The sequence below is a fragment of the Gorilla gorilla genome, chromosome 14 (genome assembly GCF_029281585.2).
Source record: "Gorilla gorilla gorilla isolate KB3781 chromosome 14, NHGRI_mGorGor1-v2.1_pri, whole genome shotgun sequence".
Classification (NCBI taxonomy): Eukaryota; Metazoa; Chordata; class Mammalia; order Primates; family Hominidae; genus Gorilla; species Gorilla gorilla.
The window spans coordinates 38,046,915-38,060,741 of record NC_073238.2 but is presented as its reverse complement, the minus strand read 5'-3'; the positions used below and the strand labels follow the sequence as shown (position 1 = coordinate 38,060,741).

The following is a 13,827-nucleotide window of genomic DNA, read 5'->3' as shown; positions in this document are numbered from 1 at the left end:
ACAGTTTTTCAGTAAATATAAAACTATCCTAAAATTTAAAATTTAATTAAAAACAAAGAACCTCCTCCGGAAGGTTTTTAGCTATGACACCGCTGCTCATGGTTTGGTCCACACCTTGACTCCGCCATGTTTCCCTTCTTCCCAGCAGCGTTTTCATTGCCACTTGGGGGAGGGAGGGGCACAGAGGTGAGCTTGAAAGAGGAGTATTAGGCACAAAATGAGGCTGGAAGGTAAGTGGGCGTCAGGTCGGGCAGGGCATTGTGGATACTGTGAAAGAGAGTTGGTGTTTATTCTGAGGACTATGAGAAACCAATTACAGTATTTTTAAGGCAGGTAGTGCCAAGATCAGATTTATGCTGGCATGGAGGAGAGTGAGTGTGATATCAAGGATGACTCCCAAGCTCCGTGCTTCAGTTGTTACAGAGATGGTTGCATGGTTATGACTGTCACGGGGGACAGAAATCAAGAAGCCCTTATGCAATTCGGCCACTGCGAGAATTCAGCTCAGGAAGCTCCCAAGCCCATCAGATTCAGTTTCTGAGTGACTGCGAAGGACTCTGTACAGAATGGGCTGGAGAAAGCTCTTTGCCCATACAGTTCTGATGATGGGAAACTCACTTTTTCACAAGGAAACTCACTTCAGTTTCAGACAGCTCTGACTGACAGGATGACACGTTTATTCAAACTGACCCAAAATACTTAGTCCACTTGAAAGTTTGATGTCTTGTTGACACAGCAGCTTAAGTAATAAGCATTGATGCCTTTTTTTTAAAATAACCTGATTACTAACCTAGTAGGCAAAACATGCTTAGTGCAAGGCTTTGCCATTGGTGTTATTTGCACAATACAAACATCACGACAATCGAGGAGCAATAAGTCCTGTCTGTCAGCAGGAGTACCGCTGACATTTAAAATAAGAAAGCTGAATAAACAGTCACTGTTTAACAATAGCTTGATTAATTTCCCTGTTGTCAAAAGGTATACACAGATACTGAAACAGAAAAGGCGTTTTACATTGTCTTATAGCACTGAAAATTAGTAGTAGTTAATACTTCCAGTTTTAAAGCATGCAGTTAGCATTTATGCAATCTGATCAATCTCTAAATATTGGCATTGTGTGGCAAGGCTGGTGTGCCCAGCACTGTAGGAGAACAGTAAATGCACACTACCTCTGGATGGTTATTCCTAAATTTATTTTTTAGGTGTGTATGCTTTTTATTTTTTTAATAAGGGATTTCAAGGAAAAGATAAGCCTTAACGCCTGACAGGTTCTGCCTGACTGAGCCAGCAGCATCTGTGCCTCCAGGTATGTGGAGGCTCAGCATAAATAAATGCCAGAACGTGCTCAAAGCACCAGCCTTGGCTTGGGATAAGTGCCCACCCCAGGGTGTGTTTTACATTTGTGAGGGACTTAGGAGGAAGGAAATGTGTTTTACATTTGTGAGGAACTTAGGAGGGACTTAGGAGGAAACCCCTTCACACAGATACATTAAATATTAAAAGATAAGATGATTTAAAACTACTAGCATGCCAAGTAAAACTTTGCTGTTGGAAGTAAATCATACTGATGAATTTTGATGGGTTGTTTAAACATTTATGAACAGAGTCTCTTCGTTTCCCCTGTAGTCAGACATTCTCTACCCCCTTACTCTGCTTTGTTTTTGCTTCATAGCACATATTAACATTTACTTCCTAATTTCAACATGTATTATTTCATTTATTGGTTTATGGTCTCTGCCCCTCAATAAAGTCTAAGCTCTGTGATAGGAGGGCAACTGACTGTCATGTTCACAGCTGTATCTGCAGCCCCTGTTACAGGGCTCAGCCCATCGGCATTCAATAAATATTTGTGCAATGAGTGAATACATGAATACCAAAATAGACTTAAAAGAGCAATTGTTTCCTGTGCTGTAGAAAAGTTGTGATTTAGCTGGGTGTGGTGGCATGCACCTGTAGTCACAGCTACTTGGGAGGCTGAGGCAGGAAAATTGCTTGAACCTGGGAGTCGGAGGTTGCAGTGAGCCAAGATCACACCACTGCACTCACTCCAGCCTGGGTAACAGAAGGAGACTCCAGCTCAAAACAAAACAAAACAGGCCGGGCACAGTGGCTCATGCCTGTAATACCAGCACTTTGGGAAGCCGAGGCGGGCTGATCACAAGGTCAGGAGTTCGAGACCAGCCTGGCCAACATAGTGAAACTCCTTCTCTACTAAAAATACAAAAATTAGCTGGGCATGGTGGCACACGCCTGTAGTCCCAGCTAGTCAGGAGGCTGAGGCAGGAGAATCACTTGAACCTGGGAGGCAGAGGTTGTGGTGAGCCGAAATCACACCACTGCAATCCAGTGCGGGCAACAGAGCGAGACCCCGTCTCAACAACAACAACAACAAAAAGTTGTGATGATTACAATGGGAACAGGTTTTTATTTGCCTGGTTCAGGAATTTTTTTTTATCACATGAATATTTTTGGATATTTTACAAGCTAAATATTTTCGTGAAGTTCTTTAATCATGTAAAAGAAAAAAAATATATAGCCATTGTGCTGTCTCCACACTTGTTCAGTCTCTCAGCTGTTCTCTTACTCCCATCCTGCCCTTCCTCCTTCCTGTCACAGTGTTTTAGACACTTTTTGTTCTAGTACAGTGCTTGGTTCTGCCCACTGGACGAGTACTGACTGTTAAGCAGCTAGATAGCAGGCATAATAAGTAGGGGACACCACTAGAAGAAAGGGGGTCCGCTATCCATTCCCAAATAGGTCTTTACTGGCCAGAGTCAAGCACCTCTTCATAAGCCCTGGGCATCAAGAGATCCTGCCTAAATGATTTCAGATAGTACTCTGTTTAAGCAGCATGCAGGAAGGAGATTCTCCATGCAGGAAAGGCGAAGGGACAATGACAGAGTGAAAATGTGCAGGTGGGTCATGGGCAGCATCTTTAATCCACCAAACACTGCTCTGGTGTGTCGTGTCATCTCCACTTCCCATGTATGGAAGCAAAGGTCTTGTTTCAGAGCCATTCTCTGGCATAGTCAGGAGTCAGTCACACTCTTTTGCCTCCAGAGCCCCTGCTGCCCCACAGCACTCCTCGACGCCTCTTAGCCATAGACTCTTGATTACTGTCTTCTTCAACTTCTGTTTTGTCACTGTTGCTTTTGGTGGGTGGTGCTTGTTTTGACAGTTTTCTCTAATAGTAAGCTATCATCTACTTTCTGTATAAATTTGATGGGTCCCTCTTCCATTTTGAGATACGTCCAGAGGTTGACTTTGAGGTCTGAGAGGTTTTTCTTCCTCAAGTGAATATCTTGTAGTAGATTCATTCCGAAAAATATACTAATGATTCCATTTTTAGATGATGTCAGTGTACACTACCTTCTGAAAGGAATGTAGGTAACATTCTCTTAGTGCTTTGAGTGCTGAATGGAAACATCATAAGATGTTTTTGAAGATGGTCATTTGTTATAGATGGTGTTCCTTCTTTTAATTTTTTTTTTTTTTTTTTTTTTTTTTTTGAGAGGGAGTCTGTCTCTCTCACCCAGGCTGGAGTGCAGTGAGGTGATCTCAGCTCACTACAACCTCTGCCTCCTTGGTTCAAGTGATTCTCATGCCTCAGCCTCCTGAGTAGCTGGGATTACAGGCGTGTGCCACCATGCCTGGCTAATTTTTGTATTTTTAGCAGAGACGGGGTTTTGCCATGTTGGCCAGGCTGGTCTCCAACTCCTGACCTCAAGTGATTGACCTGCCCCAGCCTCCCAAAGTGCTGAGATTACAGGCGTGAACCACTGCACCCTTCCTATAGATGGTGTTCTCAACTTATGGTTAAAACTGTTCTGGCCTGGTGCCATGGCTCATGCCTATAATCCCAGCACTTTGGGAGGCTGAGGTGGGTGGATCACCTGAGGTCTGGAGTTCAAGACCAGCCTGGCCAACATGGTGAAACTCCATCTGTACTAAAAATACAGACATTTGCTGGCTGTGGTCCATGTACCTATAGCCCCAGCTACTTGGGAGGCTGAGGCAGGAGAATCACTTGAACCTGGGAGGCAGATGTTGCAGTGAGCCAAGATTGTGCCGTTACACTCCAGCCTGGGTGACAAGAGTGAAACGCTGTCTCAAAAAAAAAAAAAAAAAAGTGTGCTGAGTGGGCTAAACACAGGTTACAAAAGCAGATGTTGTATCCCCAAAGGTCTGGTTCTAGGTTTTGTTTTGTTTTGTTTTGAGACATAGTCTTGCTCTGTCATCCAGGCTGGAGCTCAGTGGCACAATCTCGGCTCACTGCAAACTCTGCCACCCAGGTTCAAGCGATTCTCCTGCCTCAGCCTCCCGACTGTAGCTGGGATTACAGGCGCCCACCACCACACTTCGCTAATTTTTTTATTTTTCGCAGAGATGGGATTTCACCACGTTGGCCAGGCTGGTCTCGAACTCCTGACCTCAAGTGATCCGCCCGCCTCGGCCTCCCAAAGTGCCAGTGTTACAGACATGAGCCACTGCACCTGGCCTGGATCTAGATTCTTAACTTTCCTGCGTGACACCCTCAGGCATCAAGCTTCAAGGGCTGAGGAAATCACAAGTTGGCAATACACTGATGAATTTACATTTGGAAGGTGTACCAGTAAAAAGTTAAATTATAGTAATAATTATAGAGATTTAGAGCAGATTTTAGTTGAAGAATTGAAATTGACATTTGCTAGCCAACTCTTTTATAGAAATGTTGCTAGAGGACGTAGGAACAAGATTTCTCTTGGTTTAACTGGACTGTTTCCTGAAAGAGCATTTACAAGACATCTTCTGGTGTTTGTTTATGTCTTTTTCAACTAAATGTAAAAGAAACTTTTTCTTTATGACTGTGATGTAACATTATTAATAATGAAATTAGATTAAGAAATTATACCTATACTATATTTTCTTTTACATTTAATAGTTTATCTTTACATTAAAGTTTCTCTTATTGAATAGTCCCTGTTTAATTGTAGAGTTTGCACATCTCAAATATCTGAATAGCATTATCAAGTTATTTTTGTGACCCATCACATAAGTTAGAGTATGTCAGGTAACACACAGTTTCTTTACTCTCTTTCCATTCGGTACTAAATGTATGTTTTGTTTAAGCTTTAGGGTCAGGAGGAAGGCCAACCTGTACTTAAATTTCTCTTTCTAGCAGTTTAAATAAAACTGAGCTTTAACAAAATTCTTAAAATCTTAAGTCACACACTCAAAATAGTGGAATTTCAACACTAGACTTATTTTTGTCTTCCTTTTGATGCACGTGCGTTCCACATTAGGATAGACATTTTATTTAAATGCTGCAATAGCCTGTGTATTGATTTTCTAAAGGTAAGTAATCCTTCATGTCAAATACTTTCAATAAAACTAATTTCTGCTACTTGTATATTGCCAGCATTGAATGGCTAGGAGGGAGTCATAAAAGTTTAATCAAACCAAGCATACATTTGTTATTTTATTGTTCATTGTTGTTACAATAGTGACAGCAATAACACTAAGTACAGCTAAAAGCATTTGTTGAGTGTATTTGATGTGCCAAGTACTATGCATGTTGCTGTATGATCTCATTTAATTCTCTAAACAGTCCAAGGGATGCATAAGTAACTTATATGCCTGAGATCACCTAGTAGCAGACATTAGAACTAGGATTCAGAGTCAGGTACTCTGACTCACCTGTGTGGGCTGGTAATTTCTTCAACTTCTTTCTCATTATACCAGGAAGTTTTTGCTTTGAAATATGTGCATGCATATTCCACTGTATTTTTTTTCCCTTGCTCTTTCATAATTTTTGGCAACTGAGTTGCCTTGTTGGGAATACAGTGATGCTCAAAGAAGATATTATTGGGTTATCAGAGTAAGATATCATGGGGACAAATCTGAAAAGTGGCATGTGCCAACTAGTATGCTAGCTGGTAGCTAATATATATACTAGTATGTAATTGCCTTACCTACAGTAAAATGATTTTGTAGGAAAATAAGATTTGTTGAATGTAAAGGCATGAATGCACAGCATACAAAGCAAGATTTGGAACTTTACAGGATGCTCATTGGCAGAAAGCTGCTTTTCTTGCACAGTGTAGCAGGAATAAATGAGGAAAGCATGTTATGGAATCAGAGTTACAATTTAGTTAGCTCTAGGATTATGACACAATTTCAATAATAGAGGCAGCCCAGAATAATAGCCAAGTAAATAGAATCCCTAATCTTTGGCTTGTTCATATATTTACCCAACGTAGCCTCTGAAATCGCTGAAAGCTTTTTGGAAGAAAGAAATGGAAAGGAGCACCTGCGTTCTCAAGGCTAAAACCTCCCTTTTGTAAATGCACTAATATTTTAAGAGGGTGTGTGCGTGTTTAATGTGTGGGTGTGTTTGTTTAAGGAAGACACTGAGCTTCAAAAGGCAAGATGTTTTGTAACCCAGAAATGTAATTGTAAATGGAATTATTAAATCTGACAATGAAATTAAAATAAACTAATGGGTAAACAGGGCACATATGTGGGGCTGTACTTGCTGGCTCAACTTCTGTCTAACACAGGTTCAGAGGCTTCACTTCAGTTAATAATTCTAGAGAGACAGAGAGAGCCTCATATGTGAATGCCAACAGATACCAATCCAGCACAGGGAGCAGCAGAGTCTTTTTAGTTCAAAGGAAGAGAAGAATTTCACTTCCTGGCTGATAGTCTGATTTTCTCAAGAACTGATTGTAGATAGAGGGAATCCACCTTTAGCAAAGGGTGTGGGTAACCACAGTCTTGTAGCAGAGAAAAACTTCAAAGTCAAGATGGTGAGCCATACAGTTGCCCTAGGCTTGGGAGAGACAGATCTGGAATGAGGATTCTGATCTCATAAAATTCACTTAAGATTTTTCAAACTTCCAGGCTAGCCTTTGTAGCTACAATTCTTAATCAGTAGGCTGAGTATGGCACATATAATTATTTCAGCAGAAAAAGTAGCCATTAAACTATTATGATGAATTATTAGAATTGGTAATGGTGCTGAGAATACTCAAACCTCCTTTTCACTCACTCCCAAATCTGTTTAGATAATCTGCTTTTTGGTACATCCAAGTTATTGTTATGTCTAGTAATGGAGAATGGCATAGCACAGACAGCTGTATATCTGAGTGAATCGCAGGTTCTAAAAAGAGATTTCTGATCTCTTTTTTAAATTGTGGTAAAATATACATGCCATACCATTTGCCATTTTAACCATTTTTAAATGTGTAGTTCCAAGCCATTCACAATGTCCTGCACTTACAATGCTGTGGAGCCATCACCAGTATCCATTTTCAGAACTTCCCCATCACCCCAGTGAAGACCCTTTATCACAGAAGTCAGCAGGTAGAAAAATGGATTTATTTTAATTCCATCTTTTATTTCTTTTAGTAGATAAACAGTTACCTAATAAGCAGATGGCAAAAAGTAGAAAAAAGCTGTGGTTTATGAGCTGGATAAGTAGCTTGTGATTGTGAGTTTTATGATAGTTTTATGATATTTAATCACAGATCAATGTTTTGGAATTGAACTTGTGCAAAAATAGTAAGCAACCTCCTCCTTCAACTCTTGAACTAGGAAGCAGGTTTTCATAAATCTTCGGGTCTGATTATTATAGTGAGTTACTGAGCATTTCTGTGTGTTAAATGCTGTATCTTATTTAATGCTTATTAACAATCTAGCAAAGTAGATGGCATTGTGCCAGTTTTATGAACTTCAAACATTATACTAAACTCCAACATTTTACTTTTACTTAGATTTCCTCCAGCAGGGGTTAAGTGATTAGTCTGAGGTCCTTAACCAGTTGTTTAACCCAGGGTAATCTCTTACTAAACCCTTGCTCTAACCATCAGGATATATTGCCTTCTTTCGAGCCACCTAAAGTTTTATTTAGAAAATGAAAAAGGTATTTTTTTCTCTCTATTCTTTCTTGGCACCCCTTCAAAGGAAAACTTTTGTATAGTCAGAAGAGAAATAGCCTGAAATTTCAAATAATAAGATACCATGCAGAACCAGATAATGTTCCATTCAGCCCCAAATTCACACCAGCACAGTGCCCCTGAGGCTGTTGGTGGAACTGCATTCGAATAGCTGCTCTGCTGACCAGCAAGGCCCCACGGGGCTATTGTCCTGTAGGGGGTCCTCAGGACATTTTCTTTTTTGGAGCCTGAGGCTCTTTTTGGTCCACCAGACTGTTTCCTAACTGATACTTATAGGCCTTAAATAGAAATCTGGCTAATGGAACTTAATTAATTAATTTCTACTAAGTCCAGTGTGTGGCTGAAATATGACTAGCTTTTAACTTTTATTTATTTTTAAAAAAATTTTTTTTCTAGGTTCGGTGTACATGTGCAGGTATGTTATAAAGGTAAACTTGTGTCATGGGGGCTTTTTGTACAAATTATATTATCACCCAGGTACTAAGCCTAGTACCCAATAGTTATTTTTTTTTTGCTCTCCCTCCTCCCATGCTCCACACTCACATAGGCATCAGTGTGTGTTGTTCCCCTCTGTGTCCATGTGTTCTCATTATTTAGCTCCCAGTTATAAATAAGAACATGCGGTAATTGGTTTTCTGTTCTTGCGTTAGTTTGCTAAGGATAATGGCCTCCAACTCCATCCATGTTTCTGCAAAAGATGTGATCTCGTTTTTTTATAGCTACATAGTATTCCTTGGTGTATATGTACCACATTTTCTTTAACCAGTCTGTCATTGATGGGCATTTAGGTTGATTCCATGTCTTTGCTGTTGGGAATAGTGCATCAGTGAACATTCACATGCAAATGTCTTCATGGTAGGGTGATTTATATTCCTTTTGTGTATATTAACCAGTAATGGGATTGCTGGGTCAGATGGTAGTTCTATTTTTAGCTCTTTGAGGAATTGCCACACTGCTTTCCACAATGGCTGAACTAATTTATACCCCCGCCAACAGTGTATAAGCATTCTTTTTTCTCTACAACCTCACCAGCATCTGTTATTTTTTTGACTTTTTACTAATAACCATTGTGACTGGTGTAAAATGGTATCTCATTGTGATTTTGATTTTTTAGCTTTGATTTTAAAGAACTGATGAGGTATTTGTCCTGGGTGTCTTGGCCCATGGCACTGGCCACTCCTGATTGGTGTTACGAGTCCATCCACCTGGCCACATACACAGAGCACCCAGACCTCCCCTCTCCTGGGCAGCCTTGGACACCCAGTTCATGAACTTCCCTTGCATCTTTGAAACGCACAAGCAACGATACTTCCTTCCCTGACTCCATAAGGGAAGATCCAGTTTCAGGGAGACCCAAGCTATGGAGGGCAGTCCCTCTGTGCTTCTTCCTATCCCCCTCACACCTCCTGCCACACCTGACAGGGCTCGGTGGCAGTGAGACACTGTTTTCTCTTTGTCCAGGAACAACCCCTGCTTTTCCAGTGAAGGTGGGGAGTAGAAATCAGGCATTAAAGCTTGCTTGTGCATCACCCAGACTTTATGAATCAGAGGAAAGACAGAATCATTTAAGTGAAAAAACAGCTGCTTCAGGTACAAATCCTGGGTCTACAGAGTTGGTCTTTGATCAAACAAAAAGATCAGTGTTCCCTAGACATCATTAAATTCTTTTTAATAACGGGTGAACTGATTTTTTTTTTAATCAACTGGGAATCTTCTTGAAAGAAATAGAACCAACTCTGGCTTATCAAAGCAGAAAACCAATTTTTTTTTTTTTTTTTTGAGGCCACAGACTCAAAGGAAGAAGTTACAACAGGGCTCCAGAAGAGCAGCTCGGTGGGGCTTGGCAGAGGAGTGGGTGTGTTCTTCATGGGGCTGGTACTGGGATGGCTCAGCTCCAGCCAGCCATAGACCTTTCTCCATTCGGCTCAAGACTCAATCCTGGAAGAACACATCTGGCCACCCTCACTGGGTGAGCCAAGGGCAGGGAGAGCTTCCTCATTCGTTGGCCCACCGCAGAGTGTCTGCCTGCACACTGTTGACGTTTTGGGACCAGATAAGTTCTTTTTATGGGGCCTGTCCTGTGTGTAGTAGGGTGGTTCACTCCTCCAGTGTGACAACCGAAAATGTCATCAGACCTTGCCAGATGCCCTGACAAAATCACCCTCTAAACCACTGCTCTAAAGCAAAATTATTCTCCTAACCAGAAGGGAAATGGATGCTAGGTGGAAAAAAGCAATATCCTACCCCATTGACACCTTGGTGCTGTATGAACAGTTATGTATTTCCATGGCTTTCTCCCCAACTCATGAAGTTCCTCAGAACAGAAATCATGTCTCACTCATATCTGTGTGCCTGCTGTCTCCAGTACACAGTGTTTAGCACACAAGTGCTTAGTAAACATTTCCTTTTGATAAATGCATGAGCAGACGTTCAGTCTGAAGTGGAGTCAGGAGGGTCATGTTTCTGCTTGCTGCCGTGCACAGGGAGCTTGGCCTGCAGGCAGAGGCATTTATCTCAGAACACTAATGATGGGAGAGGTCCATGCCTATGGGGAGTCAGACCTAAGCAACTCCATCCACCTTTCTGCTAAAATCGCCCACTTTGGCAGAAATCATGACCTATCAACAGATGACCAGTCCTCTACCAACTTCGTGTTTTCCTTGAGAAGTGGCTCCCTCTGGGCTCCTGCCTGACTGAGGTTGGGTTCTATTTCTCAGGCTCAGAACAGTCAGAATGAAAGAAGCTTCTTAGGCGTGTGTTTCTGAGCTTTTCTCATAATAATTGATCAACACAAATTATTGTCCTCTAGAATGTTCCTAGTAATCAAAACATACCCTGCTTTTTAACTTTTTAAATAAAAGGACTGCCTTAATCTCCAAAGGGCACCTCCCGTCTGGGAGACTTCTTGAGCAAGTGCAGAGCCCCAGCTTCCACACAGCTCGCGCTGACACCACGTCCCTTTCTCCGTCCCCACTACAGATCTGTAGGCCATATCCATGCCAAATCCACTAGATCATTGTAGGTGCTTTTCCAGCTAGCTGGTACTCAATAACTTTGAACAGTGTCCCAAATAAATTATAGTTTTACATGAAACAATTGTTTTCTATTTCACCTGAGAAATCTTTTTTAGTTAAGTAGAAAATTACAAGCGTCTACATCTTTCTTGCTCAGTATTTTTCAAGTTATAGTTGCCAGTTGAGAGAAACGACATCTCATTTTCAGGCTTAATAGGTTTCCGCAGGTCCATCTGAGCCATGGGGCTTAAAGGCGAGCATGCAGCAGAGTCACTGGGAAGGCTTATTAAAACACAGGTCACTGGGCCTATCCCCAGGTTCTGATTCAGCAGGGCTCGGTTGGGGGATTAAGAATTCACATTTCTAACAGGCTCCCAGTTGACACACCAGTGATGTCAGTCCACTTTTAGGTCCACTGGATCATAGTTTTCAGAATAAAGTCTCAGCCGGTCACAGAGGCGCACGCCTGTAATCCCATGGGGCACTTTCAGAGGCTGAGGTAGCTGGGTCACTTGAGCTCAGGAGTTCGAGACCAGCCTGAACAACATGGCGAAACCCCATGCCTACAAAAAAAAAACAAAAAACAACAAAAAAAAAAACTAGCTGGGCGTGGTGGTGCATTCCTGTAGTCCCAGCTGAGGAAGGCGGAGGTGGAAGGATCACTTGAGCCCAGAAATTCAAGACTTCAGTGAGCCGAGATTGCACCACTGCACTCCAGCCTGAGTGACAGAGTGACACCCTGTCTCAAGAAACAAAAAAAAAAACTCAGTAATTTTTATATATAATATATACAGGGATCTTTTGGCTTCCCTGGGCCATATTGGAAGAAGAATTGTCTTGGGCCACACATAAACTACAATAACAATAGCTGATGAGCTAAAAAAAAATCACCAAGAAAAAACGTCATAGTATTTTAAGAAAGTTTATGAATTTGTGTTGGGGCACATTCAGAGTCATCCTGGGCCACATGCAGCCCACAGGCCATGAGTTGGACAAGCTTGATATATAACATCTTCCTAATAAATAACATGTTTTTTCTTTTTTGGGGTTGTTTGTTTTGCCTTCCTGAAATTCACATTAGGCATTTAGGCACAGATAGAATGGATGAATGAATGGAAAAACTCTTACAAATATTCAGTTAATAATTTCTTCATTCATTCATTCTTTGAGTTTCATTAAATTTGGATCATACTCAGCCATTGATCAAACAGCCATAGTTTCATTTTATTGGGCACCTTTGCTTGGTGTCAAGCGATATATAAAATAGACTCAAAGAAAAGATGTACCTATTCTTCTTCTTCCAAGCTTTAAAATAATTCTACTTTTTAATTGCCTGGTAATCCCCTGTATTTATGAAATTAAATGATACACCAACGATTTCACCCTAGGGCCTTAGGAAAGGGAGCCAGAATGAGATTTCGTCTTTGCAAGGTTGGCTTACAAGTATAGTCAAACTGCCAACCAATTGCTCTCAATCATGTTTTCAAGTAATTATATTAATTGTACATCCAAAAGGGCATTCAAGGGTTAAACAGGTGAGGCCATGAGTATGCTGATTTTTAAATGAAGGTCTGGTTGGATTATATGTTCATTATGTATTACAAAATAACAGGATATGAACTTGCAGCTTTGTACACATATATATTTGAACTCATCCTGGAGCTGACAGGATTTTTTCTTGGCGAAAGTGTAGAAATATGCATAGTTAGGAGCCCCTTAAATATGTAAAGGCTACTATTTGAAGGGGTTACCACAGACACTTGGAGACCACCCAGAAAGCATCCCTAAGCACAGAACTCTTGGGCACTTTTTCCTCCCAGTATCACGCCAAGACAGGAACTCCAGCAGCAACCAAGCATTGTGAGCACTGTGTGCCCTGATGGGAAGAGGCTCTTGGTCGTTACCTGAGTGCCTGTCCTGGTCATGAGTGTCCCGGTCACAGCTGGGCCAAGCCACCATTGGCAGTACCAGACTACGCCCTGTGAGACGAAGCCACTGATCTCTGCCCTCTACTTCCAGCTAGATGGGCACAGTCGTGACTGCTTGTTAAGTGTGCTCCACAGAACGGAAGCCGTGTAAGTTGGGTACAAGTGCTCATGGGTGGCATCAGGAAATAATGAGACCTTTCTCTCAAGATTTTCTACATATTTAGGTTCTGTCACATCAAGGATGCTGATATTTAAATATAAACCTTTTTAGAATGTATTTGACAGAATTTCGGGGCATGAGGCAATATATCATAGTGCTTTAAGAGCATGGGCTCAGGAACCAGACTGCCAGGGTTAAAGCAAACCTATGAGTTGTGTGACTCTCTTGGCTTCTGTTTTCTTACTTGTGAAGATAGGTGTCTCAAGGTGTGTTTTAAGGAGACCATGGATCAGTGCTCTTAGGACAGTGTCTGGTGCACAGTGAATGCTCTGTAAACAGCCACCGTGGTTCTGGGAGTGGAGTGGCTGGCGTTCTCTCTGATAAGCCCCGTCTAGGCCAGCTGTCTGCAGGTCAAGTCCTCCTGCATGGTATTTTTCTCCTCACTTTCTCTCCAGCTGTATGTCTGCAGTCACTCGGAAGAAGAGGACTGGAAAGCCGCAGTTTGGAAACCCTGCCGTTTTAAGACTCAGTCTTGGAGTCTTGTTGATATTATAATTTAAATTAGTCAGGCTAGAATAATTACCCTAGTACTTCAAGGTTATGAAACACGCTAATTTGAGCAGAGCCGTCAGAACAAAAATGTTCTGGCTTGTACCACCTTTTCTTAGCCCATTTGTCTCTCAGGTAAAATGAGAAGAAAAATACATTAAATTCTCACTCTTTAACTACTCTTTATATATTCTCTGTCCCTCTCAGTAGGACAAATAGGTGAAGATCTACTACTACCT

The 13,827-nt window shown here is 41.5% G+C and overlaps 1 protein-coding gene across 2 annotated transcripts in view; it reads left to right on the top strand.

Annotated features, from left to right (window-relative positions):
* MIPEP (mitochondrial intermediate peptidase) overlaps nt 1-13,827 on the top strand; it is a 160,382-nt gene that overhangs the window by 140,439 nt on the left and 6,116 nt on the right. The window lies entirely within an intron of this gene.